Source organism: Gossypium hirsutum, chromosome D09 (assembly GCF_007990345.1).
Source record: "Gossypium hirsutum isolate 1008001.06 chromosome D09, Gossypium_hirsutum_v2.1, whole genome shotgun sequence".
NCBI classification, from domain to species: Eukaryota; Viridiplantae; Streptophyta; class Magnoliopsida; order Malvales; family Malvaceae; genus Gossypium; species Gossypium hirsutum.
The window spans coordinates 1137657-1152288 of record NC_053445.1 but is presented as its reverse complement, the minus strand read 5'-3'; the positions used below and the strand labels follow the sequence as shown (position 1 = coordinate 1152288).

The 14632-nt window shown below is 33.7% G+C and overlaps 1 pseudogene; it reads left to right on the top strand.

The window, feature by feature from the left end:
• The first annotated feature begins 7696 nt into the window (after window positions 1-7696).
• The window catches only part of LOC107931326 (UDP-glycosyltransferase TURAN-like), a 32096-nt pseudogene continuing 25160 nt past the window's right edge, over window positions 7697-14632 (top strand).

Here is a 14632-nt window from a genome sequence, read left to right as displayed (position 1 = left end):
TGTCAAATCTCAACTATATCTGTTTCTTTTAGAACCTCTTTTTGACAGTGAAGTAGAGGAATTCCAAGAATGTTCTAATCGACTTGAGGAGGGTAGTCCTGAAGAAGAGCCATCCAAATCTCCTGTGATTTCACTACATGCCCTCACTGGTTTACAATGCCATAATACCATGAGAGTGGCTGCTCGGGTAGGATCCAGTTGGGCCATCATCCTGGTCGACTTAGGCAACATACATAATTTCATTGATGCGAGGATGGTTAGTAGGTTATCGCTGCCCGTAATGCACTGAGAGCAGTTGAAGGTCTCTGTTGCAAATGGGAGCTATTTGTTCACCAGGGGAATGTGCAAAGGAGTTCGATGGGAAGTTCAAAACTACCAGTTTGAAATAGATTTTATGGTATTGCCTCTGAAAGGCTGTGACATAGTGTTAGGGGTCCAATGGTTACTAGGTTTGGGAGATATTGTTTGGAACTTTAGTTCCTTCACCATGCAATTTATGGTTAAGGGTGAACCATGTATTATTCATGGTATTGTTCCTGGTTCATTAGCAGCAAAAAATTTGGTTCGAATTCAAGATGTTTTATGGCTGTAGGGTATGTTTTGGGACCTTATATAGTGGTAATGAGCTCACCTAATCAAGTGACACTTTTGGCTATGGTAGTTAATGACAGTGAAGAACAACTTCAGGGTTTACTGGAAAAATTTGTTAACTTGAAGGACGAAGGAGCTGTGATTAAAATTCGACCTACAGATATCCGACCATTCAAAAAGGAGAGATGGAAAAATTAATTCAAGAGATACTCCAAGCTTGAATAATTAGAGATAACAATAGCTCTTTTGCTTCTCCTACAGTGATGGTCAAAAGATGGAAGCTAGAGGTTGTGCGTTGATTATAGACAATTAAATTAACATACAATCAAGGATAAGTTTCCCATTCCCATAATTGAGGAGTTGCTGGATGAGTTGGGGGAAGCTCGGGTGTTTTTCAAGCTAGACTTAAGGTCCGAAATAAAATAATATTCAGGACACATAAGGGGCATTGTGAGTTCCTCGTGATGCCTTTTGCCCTCACTAATGCTCTCTCTAGCTTTCAGGCTCTTATGAATTCAATATTCAAACCATTGTTGAGGAAGTTTGTACTCGTATTCTTAGATGGCATACTGGTATATTTAAAGTCTTGGTCCGAACATTTGTGACATTTGAGAGCAGTCCTTCTCATCTTAAGGGAGCAACAACTGTTTGCTAAAAAGAATAAATGTTGTTTTGGCACTTCTCAAATTAAGTATCTAAGACATGTGCTACATGCGGGAACGGTCTCCATGGATAAATCCAAGATTGAATGTATCTCTTTATGGCTCATTCCTCAATCAGTAAAAGAATTGAGAAGCTTTCTTGGACTATCCGACTATTATAGGAGATTCATTAAACATTATGGAATGCTAGCCAATCCCCTTACAGACTTGTTGAAAAAAAATGGTTGAGGTTGGTCTGACCAAGAAACTGTGGCCTTTCAATCATTAAAAGAAGCCTTATGTGCAGCACCTGTCCTGGTGTTACCAAACTTTCAGCTTGAATTCACAGTGGATACTGGTGCGAGTGGGTTTGGAATTGGAGCAATGCTGCAACCGTAAGGGAGACCGATGGCTTTCTTTAGCAATGCTTTAGGTGTGCGACATCAAGCTCTATCAATCTATGAAAAGGAGATGCTAGCAGTTTTATTGGCTATTAGGAAGTGACATGCTTACCTAGTGGAGAGACATTTCAAAATTTGAACTAATCACCAAAGCCTGCGATTTTTGTCTGATAAAGTAGCTATCACTCCATTTCAGCAACGCTAGGTAGCTAAAATATTAGGTTATGGCTTTGAGGTCTCCTACAGAAAAGGGATCAACAACAGTGGCTGATGCTCTTTCTTGACAGCCTAAGCTAGAGCAAGGTCAGTTCTTTCAATTATCAATTAGTTCTATTATTTCTGGGCTCTTGGAGCAGGTGAAACAATCATATGAAATAGATGATAAGTTGAAAAAGACCATACATGATATCCAGCAGCATAGATCTGAAGACCAAAAGTACTTGTGGAATTGCCAATTTCTGCGAAGCAAAGGGAAAATTATGGTGGGGAAGAATCTACAGTTACGACGGGAATTGTTTCACCATTTTCAAGCCAGCGTTGTTGGAGGTCACTCGGGTGTACATGTTACCCAAAAGCGTTTAGCTAGTTTGCTATACTGGAAGGGCCTAACCAGTGATGTTAAACATTGGATTCTGAAGTGTTTGGTCTATGAAAGATGCAATAGTGAGACAGTAGCATCTCCAGAACTCCTTCAGCTGTTACCTATGCCTGATCGAGTTTGGTCTATTATCAGCTTAGATTTCATTGAAGGATTGTCGAACTCATGCAGGAAAAATTCCATTTTGGTTGTAGTGGACTATTTGACTAAATATGGTCATTTCTTGGCCCTATCTCATCCATATACAGCTAAGGATGTGGCACAAGAGTATTTGAATCATGTTTATAAGCTTCATGGCATGCCTGATTCAATTATATCAGAAAAAGACATGATTTTTGTTAGTGGATTTTGGCAGGAGTTATTTCGATGAGCTGGTACCAGACTTCTATTGTCCACAGCATACCACCCTCAAATGGATGGTCAAATAGAGGTATTAAATTAGTGTCTTGAGAATTATCTGAAATGTATGATAGGTGAAACACATGCAAATTGGTTCCATTGGTAACCCCTCACAGAGTGGTGGTATAATTCATCTTTCCACTCCTCCATTCAACTTACCCCATATGAAGCTTTGTATGGACGGTCTCCACCTCCACACGTGCCCTACTTAGCAGGAGCTTCCTCAGTGGCAGTGATTGACAGAAGTTTGCAAACTAGGGAGGCTACAAGAAAACTATTACAATTCCATCTCAAAGGGCTCAGGCTCGTATGAAGTAGTTCGCTGATAAAGAGGAGTTTCCAAGTTGGTGATTTAGTATACTTGCGACTAAAACCTTATAGGTAGCAGACAGTTAGGAAGGTCCTTAATAAAAAAATTATCTCTTAAGTATTATGGACCCTTTCCTGTGATCAAGAAAGTGGGAGAAGTGGCGTATACTCTACAGTTACCTCTAGGCTCCCGTATTCATCCGACCTTTCATGTTTCTCAGTTGAAGAAACATATAGGCTCAGTTCCTACTCAAGCTCACTTACCTTTGGTGGATGCTCATGGTGCATTGTAGAAAGAACCAGTCAAAATCGTGGATAGAAGGATAGTTAAAAAAGGAAACCAAGCTGTTACTGAAGTTTTAGTTGAATGGATCGACTCCTTTCCTGAAGATGCAGCATGGGAATCTCTACCCCTACTTCAAACCAAATTTCCTCACTTTCATCCTTGAGGACAAGGATCCTTTCCTTAGGAGGCAGTACTTGTTACAGGCTAGAAAACTAAGTAAGAAATGGGAGAGTAAAAAGGGGTCTGTTCTAAATGGTAGAGACTTTAGTTAAATAGTGAGTATGGTTATAACAGAAATTGCCACATTATTATTTTGTTATTTTTCCGTTTTAAGCAAGAGTTTATGGAAAAATGGTTATGAAAATACTGAAGAAAATTTTTAGAATTCTTCTCTTTTCTCTGTTCTTCTTCTTCTCTCAATATTTTCCTATTTCGGATTTGGGATTGCATCACTCTTCTGAGAAACCACCAATGGCTAATTCTCCCAAGAAATTAAGCCTACCAAGGCTGTCATCTAGAATCCATATCAGATCAAGCAAATTTACTATTGTTAGACTAAAAAGGGAAGTATTGGATCGTAACATATTTGGTAGCAGACAACTCCATCCTTAGCCTAGTTTGTTAAATTCTAATTCTGTGAGAGAAGAGAGTTCATCTAGACTTGGAATGGACTTTAACTTAGGGAAATCATGTATCCTTAATTTTTTAAGGGACGACAGTGGTACTTTTAGTGAAAACTCGCCAATTCCTTGCAGCTATCAATTGACAGATTTTGAAGAGAGGAAAATCCTTCAAAATCTGGAATCCGACTTAAATTAGAACAAAGATATAGATCTAATTCTTTAAGATAAGTGGAGGTAGATAATCTGTCTCCGATCTTGCTTATATTTTTACAACTGGAAATTTTAAGCTTTTCAAGAGATGAACATCTTCTTGTTATGGGAAGAACTTCCAATTCGTTGTAGCTATTAATTGACAGATTTTGAAGAGAGGAAAATCCTTCCAAATCTGGAATCAAACTTAAATTAGAACAAAGATATATATAATTCTTTGAGACAATGGGAGGTAGATAATCCATCTCCGATCTTGCTTATATTTTTACAACTGGAAATTCTAAGCTTTTCAATAGATGAACATCTTCCAGTTATTGGAAGAACTTCCAATTCATTGCACCTATTAATTGACAGGCTTTGAAGAGAGAAAATTCCTTCCAAATTTGGAATCGAACTTAAATTAGGACAATTATATAGACCTAATTCTTTGAGACAAGCGCAGGTAGATAATCCATCTCCAATCTTGCTTAATTTTTCGCAACCAAAAATGCTAAGCTTTTCAAGAGATAAACACCTTTCAGGTAACGAAAGAACTTCTAACTCATTGCAACTATCAATTGACAGGTTTTGAAGAGAGGGGGTAAATAATCCGTCTCCAATCTTGTTTAATTTTTCGCAACAAAAAATGTTAAGCTTTTCAAGAGATGAACATCTTCCTATTACTGGAAGAACTTTCAATTCCTTACAGCTATTAATTGATAGAATTTTAAGAGAGAAACATTCTTCCAAGTCTGGAACCGAACTTAAATTAGAACAATGACATAGATATAATTATTTCAGACAAGTGGAGCTAAATAATTCGTCTTCGATCTTGCTTAAACTTTCACAACCCAAAATAATAAGCTTTTCAAGAGATGAACAACCTCCGGTTATAGGAAGAACTTCCAATTCCTTGTAGCTATCAATTGACAGATTTTGAAGAGAGGAAAATCCTTCCAAATCTGGAATCCAACTTAAATTAGGACAATCTTTTAAATCTAATTCTTTAAGATAAATAGAGGTTGACAACCCGTCTCTGATCTTGCTTAATGTTTTACACTTGGAAATGTGAGGCTTTTTAATAGATGAACATTGCCCCGTTAGTGGAACATTTTTCAAGAAGGGACAATCACAAATATCCAGCTCCTCCAAGCAAGGAAACATGAATGTCTCTGTGGCCACCATTGCTGTCCATTATTCTAGACTTCCCATCCTCTCTAAGGTGAAACAATCACCTTATTCATACCATCAATACCTTCGTTGCAATAAAATTCATTACCCATGCATTTCACTTTCTTCAGATTTCTCAACTCAAGAAATTGGAGATTATGCAATTGGCCCAGAGGTGGAAGACTTTCACAGTTGATGCAATCAAAAAAACTTTAGCTCTATTAAAATGTTAAGCAAAAACAAACCAGTATTAGAATCACCAACAGGTTTTAACATCCATGAGGGAAAGCTTTCACCTTGATAATTGCTAACAGCTAAGCTTTGCAAATTTGTGTGGGTTTGGAGACCTTCCATCACTTCCTCACTGTTATAACCACTACTCCCACTATTACTCCCTTCAAAATCAATTATCAACTTGCATATTGTTTTTTAAGATGTAAAATTGCTCCATTAGGCTCTTGCTTGTCTCTAATACCCCCAAGATCGCATATCTTCAGTTCTCCACGCAATTCCTTTAGGGATCCTAGCTCCTTAATTGAACGTCCCCTTTTTGAACCAACAAAAAATACGGGTAATACCTGAAGACAAGTTAGGTTTCCAATATTAACTGGCTGAAGCTCTTTTCTATCAAAATACAAGTGCTTCAAGCTTATCAGATTTTCCAATCTATCCAAAAAGGTAAGTCTCAGTAAACCTAAAAGCCTCAATGTTTGCAGATTATAAATTTTGGTTGTGGACTTAGGCAGTGCTTTGATAAAAGTCCATAGACGCCCAAATACCTCAAGTGCTTTAATTCTCCAAGGGAATCTAGCAACTCACAAATATTAGTAGCACACACAAACTTTAGAAATTTTAATCTTGTGAAGCTTTTTGATAGTTTATTGGACACATCAATCTCTAAAAACAATAAGTATAATTTTGGAGTAACTGCAGTTAAAATTTTTGGTAATGATTACCTATCACATCCAAAATTAATTGACGGATATGAGAACACTCAATAAGGGTGAGACTGAAATTTTCTTGAAACAATAATGTATCAAACTTTGACACAGACAAAGATAAATCATGCACCGAGTCGTGTATTTTGAATGTAAGAATATTCCAGCAAGTGTTCTTCTGGACATCTTGAAACAATGAATTTGATTACCATTCATTCAAGTATTTGAAACAATAGAGCTGCCAAGAAACCCTTCAGCCATCTACAGTTGGATCAATTTTTTTCCAAAGCAATAATCTTTAGGGAACATGACACAGTACACAAAGTATTTCTTCAAAGATGGAGAAGACAAGTGATCAAAACTTAATTTTAATACATTTTCCCCTTTTAGCACACTTTTCGATGAACCCCATGCACCACTTTTTTGAATTTCCAACCATGCGCGGGGATTCATTTCAATGTTGCTCATTGTCTTTCCAATAATTTTGCTACCAATGGCACACCTCGACACTGTTTAGCAATTTCCTTTGCAATTAACTCTAATTCGTGAGACATTAAAGAGGCCATCAATGCTCATTCTTTAATTATGGACCAGCATTCTTCATCTTCTAGTCTTCCTGGTTGATGCATTTGATTTGGAAATGCTTGTACTTTTCATGCTACATTTTGAATGCGTGTTGTTACAATAACTCCATTCCCACCATTTTTATTGATTCCCATAAGATGATTCTTCAGTTCATCCCATTTTTCAGCACTCCATACATCATCAAGCACAAGAAGATACTTGGTCTGTTCCTTACCTCGTTTGGCCTGTCCAATCTTCTTCTTGAGTATATTTATCAATGCATTCATATTTTGAGGAATATCTCTGATAAAATGTTCTAACATCTCCTTTAAAATGGTTTTGACAACAAAATGATTAGAAAAACACACCTAGAATTAACATCGAAATGCATTTTGTTATGAGTATTTCATCAGTTACTATTACTGTTGCAGTTAGTTAAATGAGTTAGATAGTTGTTAAACAAAGTATTTAGCTGTTAGCTATTATCTGATTGTATTAAATACTCTCACTACTATATTCAAGTGGGTTCATGAGATTAATAAACAATTCTTCTTATCTTCTTTATCACTGAATCTAACATGGTATCAAGAGCTAGTATTTTCTTGGTATAACTAGATTTTTATTTTTCTGTTTCATGGCTACAAAGGCTGTTCCAGTGGTTGATACTCCTCGTCATTCCTCCAACACTGGGAAAGCAATTCATTCGTAGGGTCAAGGCAGTATCACTTTGCAGACAGTTCATTAATTTTCCAAACATGACACAATCAAACTCGGTGACAATAATTTTCTCTTATGGAAGCATCAAATTTTATTGATTCTTGAAAGATAGGATCTTTAGGGGTTTGTTTTAGGCACGGTTTTTGTTCCTTCTCCACTTATGATAGGAACGAGGGTTAATTAATTGAAAGCCCTGCCTATCTTGTTCATAAGAAATAGGATAAGTTTCTTGCCTCCTGGCTATTGTACACAGTCACACATGATGTCTTGATGTATCTCACGACGGCCAATACTAGTTTTGAAGTCTGGACAACCATTGAAAGACAGTTTGGTGCCAAGTCCAACATCAAAATCTCGAGTATAGGCCATGCTTTATACTCGTTCAAGAAAACAAATCTTACTATCAAAGAATATTTGTTCAAAGTAAAGAGTCTGAGTGATAGTCTAATTGCAGCTGGTATTCTGGTTACTGAACATGAACAAGTTAGCATTATCTTGGCTGGTCTTTCGATGGAATATGAGTCCATTCGTGTGATTGCCTCAGCAACTCCTATGTCCCTTGACTTACTGATTGAGATGCTTCTTGATTGTGAAGCACGACAGCTGGCTCTACTAACATAAGTCCTTTTACAAGCTAATTTGGCATCTTACCATAAACAAGATGCAGTAGCAAGATCAAAACATACTGAAGACTCCAAAAGATATCCTCAGGAGTTTAAGCAATGACACAAATGGCAAGGAAGAGATTGGTCTCGTGATAATGGTCGTGGTTGGTCTTGTTCTAGACCGTAGTGACAATTATATGCCAAAATTGGCCATGTGGTCCAAACCTGTTATTACAGATTTGATGAAAATTTCTCTGGTATTGATCAAGGCAACAAATGAGAATTCCTTAAATGAGAACAATCAAATTTCATTCAGAAAAAATGGATGTCCATATGAATTCTCAACTAATTTTCACATCATACATGATCCAGAATGGTCTAACTGGTCACGTTAAGTAGTAAATGCATTTGTATCAGTAAACTTCTGGTTTACTTTAACATTTGTTTCAATTGTACTAAATTGTAACAAATTGATAATTTTACTATCAACGTGAAGCTTATAATGCCACGAAGCCAATAAATATAATTTCTAAATAGTTATATGCAATATTCAGTTTAGAGAACACGCCAAATCTTTAAATGTAAGGCATTTGGTCTAGTAGTATGATTCCCTTTTCGGATGCGAAAAGTCTCGAGTTTAATTCAAAATACATTTAAAACCCTTTTAACAAGAGTTTTGCATTATCAGTTAACTACCAAGAATAATTGTCTAGGTCATGTATAGAAATAAGCATATATCAATAAATGTCACATCTCAAACATAAAAATATGACATAATGAAAAACTAGCAATTTTTTTCAAAACAATCATCATAACATGCATGAAATTTAATTCAAAATCCAACCATTCAAACTCATAGAACTTTTCATTTACAATTGCTCGTGTTATTTCTCTAAATAATTAACAAATGGAATAATATATAATGTATGAACTACTACATTTAACAATTCTTTGAACTAAATCAAATCTGAATAACCGTAAAAACCATTGGTTTGTTAACATAAATTTGCATACTAGATATGTTTTAAATATATTATTTAATTATAAAACCTACTATAGAGACATAAATAAATCAGTTAATATTCATTTTCTTGAACAAATAAGATGCTTAAAACAAAATGTAACACATGTAATCAAAACTTAAAAAGAAGATTATCTCAACATATTTAAATCATATATCAGGTTGATTTAATATTTAAAAACATACATTTTTTTGTTCTACGTTGAGTCTTGACGATAAGAAGTAAGCAAATTAAACTTTAGTAGTAGACATTGAATCCAATCAAAATCTATTAATAGCAAACTTTGAGAGTGAATATTATTTTCCAAGTGTACAACAGGTACATAACCAATGACTTTTCATATATAAGTTGTCTCTCTTCTTAAAGAGTTTTTGCGAATTCTTGTTATTTTCTTGTTTTCTTTATTTTTCACATCTGGTGGTGAGAAAATTTATTACGATCGTCTACCATGACTATTATTATAGTCCAATTCAATACATCCATGTCAAAGATCATGTCTTTCGAATTTATTACACATTGTTACATTCTCTTTAGGGAATGGTTAGGTTTCGTGGTTACAAACCTATTTTTTTTTGCTATAAACCTATTTGAAAAAAAAAATAGAACTCTAGATTTTCTGTAAACTTATTTTTTGTTGCGTTTTTCAAACCCAATTTTCCAACAGTTCACTCCTCATTTCCCCTCCTAACTTTATCTATCCTATTGAGTTTTTTCCCCATAGTTATCATGCAATATATTCATCTAATCATCATCTATCTTAAAGCAACAATATTCAGCTTGTCATGACTCAACAACATCATTCATGCATAAAATACTCTTCATGCATTCCCTAGTTCATACAAGTAGCATATTATCATTTATCACCTAGAAGAAGGGTGTAGAAACTCACATTTTTTCCTTATCCTTGTCACCTTGGCTTTCTCGAATTCTAATGCCTTCTTAGACCTAGCAACAGTCCATCAATTTTTCTCCTCTCCGGACATCCATGCCCATGACTACTACAACATGCAGAGTCTCCCGCAAGTACAGCCTCTTCTTCTTCAGGATAATTGAAGAAAAAGACAACGATTTTTGAAAGAAGAATGGGTAAATAGAATTAATAAATTCCCTCTTCTGTCATCCTTCTACCTATATATATACCCTTATGGCACGATCTTCACAGATCGTTATCACCACACAATCCTAATTATTATGTTTCCTATTATGTCACTAGTCGGTCCCAATCAAACCAAACTAGTTTTGGAGTCTAAGTTTCTCCTAACTAGCCACTTAATTCTCTAAATTTATTGCTAGTGTCCCCAACTTTCTGATACTATTCAATCAGCTCCTTGACTCTTCTTTGAGTTCGGGCATCCTGGAAAATCAGGTGTGACAATTTAATTCAATCTATACTGTTGGATATAAGGGAGCTCAACTACAAATAGGCACATTTCCCTTCATTTGTAATCATCCCGTTGATAGTTAAAGAATATATTTGAGAGTGTATACTTAAACACTTGGTGTACATTGCTTTCTTGTGGCTTTTCAACTCTTTTGTTGCTCTTTTTGTTTTGAGTTGCTTTCGCTATATTTTTCAACGCCTTAGAGAATTTCCGGGAGAATTCTTGTCTTTTGAGAGCTAGGCTGACTTAGGCAAATTTGAAGTAAATGAATAGCTTAAAGCCACGCGATTTGTCAAATTAAAGTTTTAGCCTCATGACATTAGAGTAGGCTTGTGTTAGAGTAAGTTTTTCAATTAGTTTCTAATAGTTTATAAAATTTTCTAAATTTTCTTAAATTTTATGATTTTAAATTAATTTCTAATAATTTTTATAAATTTTAATTTTTTATAAATTAAAAAAATTTTAATGATTTTAAATAAATTTATAATATTTTTTATAATATTTTTTATTATAAATTTATAAAGTTTTATTCTTTTTAATTAGTTTCTAATAATTTTTATAAAATTTATTTATTTTTATGCTTTTTATACTTCTAGAATGAATATAGACAAATATGTGTCAATGTTCAAAAAACTTGGACAACTAATTATCCAGATTCATTGTGTAATTATTTTTAAAATAACTAATTTTTTATTTTTTGCGAACGTGGCAATAGGCATGTGGTTGTACCATGTTAAAAAATGGCTCTGACGTGACGTTTGTTAACGATCACATCAGTATTTATGTTAAATACTAACAGTCAATATCAGTCAAAAGGCTTATTTAGTTAATTTCCTTTAGATTAGAGATTTAATTGGATGAAAAAAATTGGGAGGGGTTTAATTCAATTTTCAAAAAAGTTCGAGTCCCCTTAAAAACAAACAGTTTTATTCATGCATTTTGAAATTAGTCCTGCTTATTTAAAAAAAAAACACATCGATGATTTACATGGGTATAGATTCATAGAAGTAGTAAAATTATATTTCCTAAAGTCTCTCCTAAAATTCTCGAAATCAAGCTTCTCTCAACAACTCTGGCCAGTCTTGCCCAATTCTCCTCATCCTCCAGTCTCCGTCTTCAAGCTTCCGACAGATCAAACCAAATAGCATAATATTAATTAAGGTAAAATTTGAAACTTGAGTCATCAGATTTTGAGTTAGGGCTCGGTTAATGTTATCTACTCTCTACCTTTGCACTCACTCTGCTATATTTGATTTTCTGTTTTTGATCCTATTGCTTGTTACTCTCTTTGATCCAATTTTTTAAATGGTATCAGTTTACAAACATAGTGGAATGCTATCGACACTATTTTGTTTTATATTATTACTAGCGTATGCGGTCCTTGATGTGAAATTTGTTAACACTCCTATTAAGTTCTTTAGCAGCAGTGGACGGTACAGCTACAGCCAATAGTGGCTGTAAGTGCTTTTTAACCTTGAAACCCAAAAATTTGGAAATTTTAAAAGGTAGCTACTTTTTTTGGATTGGCATATTGACTGCATATTTGGCAGGGAAAAAAGAAGAAAAGATGGGGAAGAGGGGAAGAGCATGTGATACAAACCAGCCCGAGGACTCAACAGACTCCAATCGAGATCCAATCAAGCTACAAACTAGTCCAACTAATCGAGCTCGATCCAAGCAATCAAAGAAGCAAATTCGACTTTGGTGGGACAAATTTGGGAAAAGGTTTCCACCGATCGAGCTTGGGATTGCTCGTCGAATTCCCTTGCACTTTACTTTGAACTGATTTTCCATTTAGCTAGCTAATCTAGCTGCTGAATAAGTTTCAAACATTCTTAATTATTTTGGTTTAATTAACTTTGTTTTAATTTTTTACAGCTTTTGTAACACCCCTTACCCATATTCGACACCAAAATAGGGTACGAGGCATTACCAGAACACATACACTTGTAAACGTATTGAACCGAGTTATAAAATTTCATTAATTATTAAAAATTTCAAATTGTTAACATGCTTTTATAATTCTTCACAATATAAATAATGCAACATTTCCTACCAACCACAATTGAGCTTCTGATAGTCATCTCACTGCATCTAATAATTGTAGATATTACCAATAATAATTCAATTTCAATAATAAAACACATATCTATATAATATTCATCATCAAATAACATTCACTTTAATTAAAATTATACAGAATACAGTTCATACGAACTTACCAGGCTAAATTGTAGAAATACCAAAATTTAGGGACATTTTGGTAATTTTCTATTTTCTCGAATTTCCACCCAATCTTGATCTAAATTAGTATTTCATTCAATTTACTAATTTAAATCATAAAAAAATTCATTTCATGCAATTTGGTCACTTTTTGACATTTTTACAAATTTACCCTTAAAGTTTCACATTTGTTCAATTTAGTCCCTAAACCTAAAACATGTAAATTGATCATTTTTAATGAAAACTCATGCTAGTTGAATAATCATATATTTTCCTCCTCCTCTCCATTCCACATCCTTAATGTATATAACATGCTTATAGGTAACATTAGCTATAATTTCACCATTTGCTTATATATTCATTCAAAGCTGTCCACTTTGAGTCATAGTCACTAAATTATTTATATCTTGAGATACAAAACTCTAAATTAAGATACGTTAATTTTTTTTGAAACTAGACTCACATATATTCTTACCATAAAATTTTCAGAATTTTTGGTTTAGCGAATAAGTACATTTTATTCTTTAAAGTCATCCTTGTTCTGCTGTCTGACAGTCCCAACCCTTCTTCACTAAAAATTAATTATCTCCTCGTACAGAATATTAATGATCTTACCGTTTGTTTATATTTAAAATAGACTCATTAAGTATTTACAAATATAAATTTAAGCCTCTAATTATTTTTATACAATATTTTATGATTTTCCAAATTCAATATAGGGGAACCCGAAATCATTCTGACCTTATCTCACAAAACCTATTATATCTCATAATTTACAATTAAATTTCTTACACCGTTTATTCTATGAGAAAATAGACCCAATAAGATTTAATTTCATATTTTTTTCATCCTTTAATTCCATTTATACGATTTTTTATAGATTTGCAAAGTCAAACTATTGCTGCTGTCTCAAAACTATTTTAGTGTAAAATGTTGATAACTAAATTTATAACACTTTCCTTTCCTTTCTCTTCAATATTTTCCATCACTTTCTCTTATTTCCCTTTACTAACATAACAAGAATATAGAACCTTATATAATGAAACTCTACCTTAACATTAATTTCCTACTTTTTCAATAATATCAAACTCAAAGGTATATAAAAATCTTGATGTTCTTACCTTATGCCATTGATTTCAATCTTTAACTTGATTTTCTCCCTCCTCCAGCTTTTATTTCTTGAATGTAACTTGATATTCTAGCTCCCCATAATCTCCTTGTTATCTTTCTCTCTTGATGAATATGGAAATTCTTTTGATTTCTAAGTGAAAATGGTAACTTTTTTTTGAAGGAGGGACCAAATTGTAAAGAAAGCAAAACTTTCTTTCTTTCTCTCTTCTCACGTTGGATGTATGGAAGATGATGGGTTGGTTGTTTTTTTTCATCTTTCTTTCCACATATATATACTAAACAATAAAATAATAAAATAATATTTAAAAATCAAATTAAAATATTAAAAAACTAATATTTATTTATTTAATCTAAAATATCTCCAACATCATCATTATCTTCTAGATTTCTCTCTCTTCTAAATGACCATTTTGCCCTTCATGATCTTTTAAAATTTTATCCTTGAGTCATCACTTAATTTGGTAAAGTTATGATTTAGTCCTTCAAAATTCTTCACCTTTTTCAATTTGGTCCTAATCCACTCATTTTTCTTAGTTTCTAGATCATTCCACCCTTAAAATATTTACACCTTTGGTCCTTAAAATTTTTTGTATTTACACTTTAACCCCTCAAATTTTGAATATTTACTCTTGACTCACAAAACTTTTCTCACTTTTTCGATTTAGTCCTTTCTTGAATTAATATGTCATAATATATTTCCCAATGTTGACATAACTCAATATTACCCTTTTTATCACTTTATTTCCTTATTCTACTCTACCAAGGATAATATCTTACTGTAGAAATTTTCAAAATATTACATTTGTGGTCTCAAAACCACTGTTCCGACTAGGCCCAATTTCA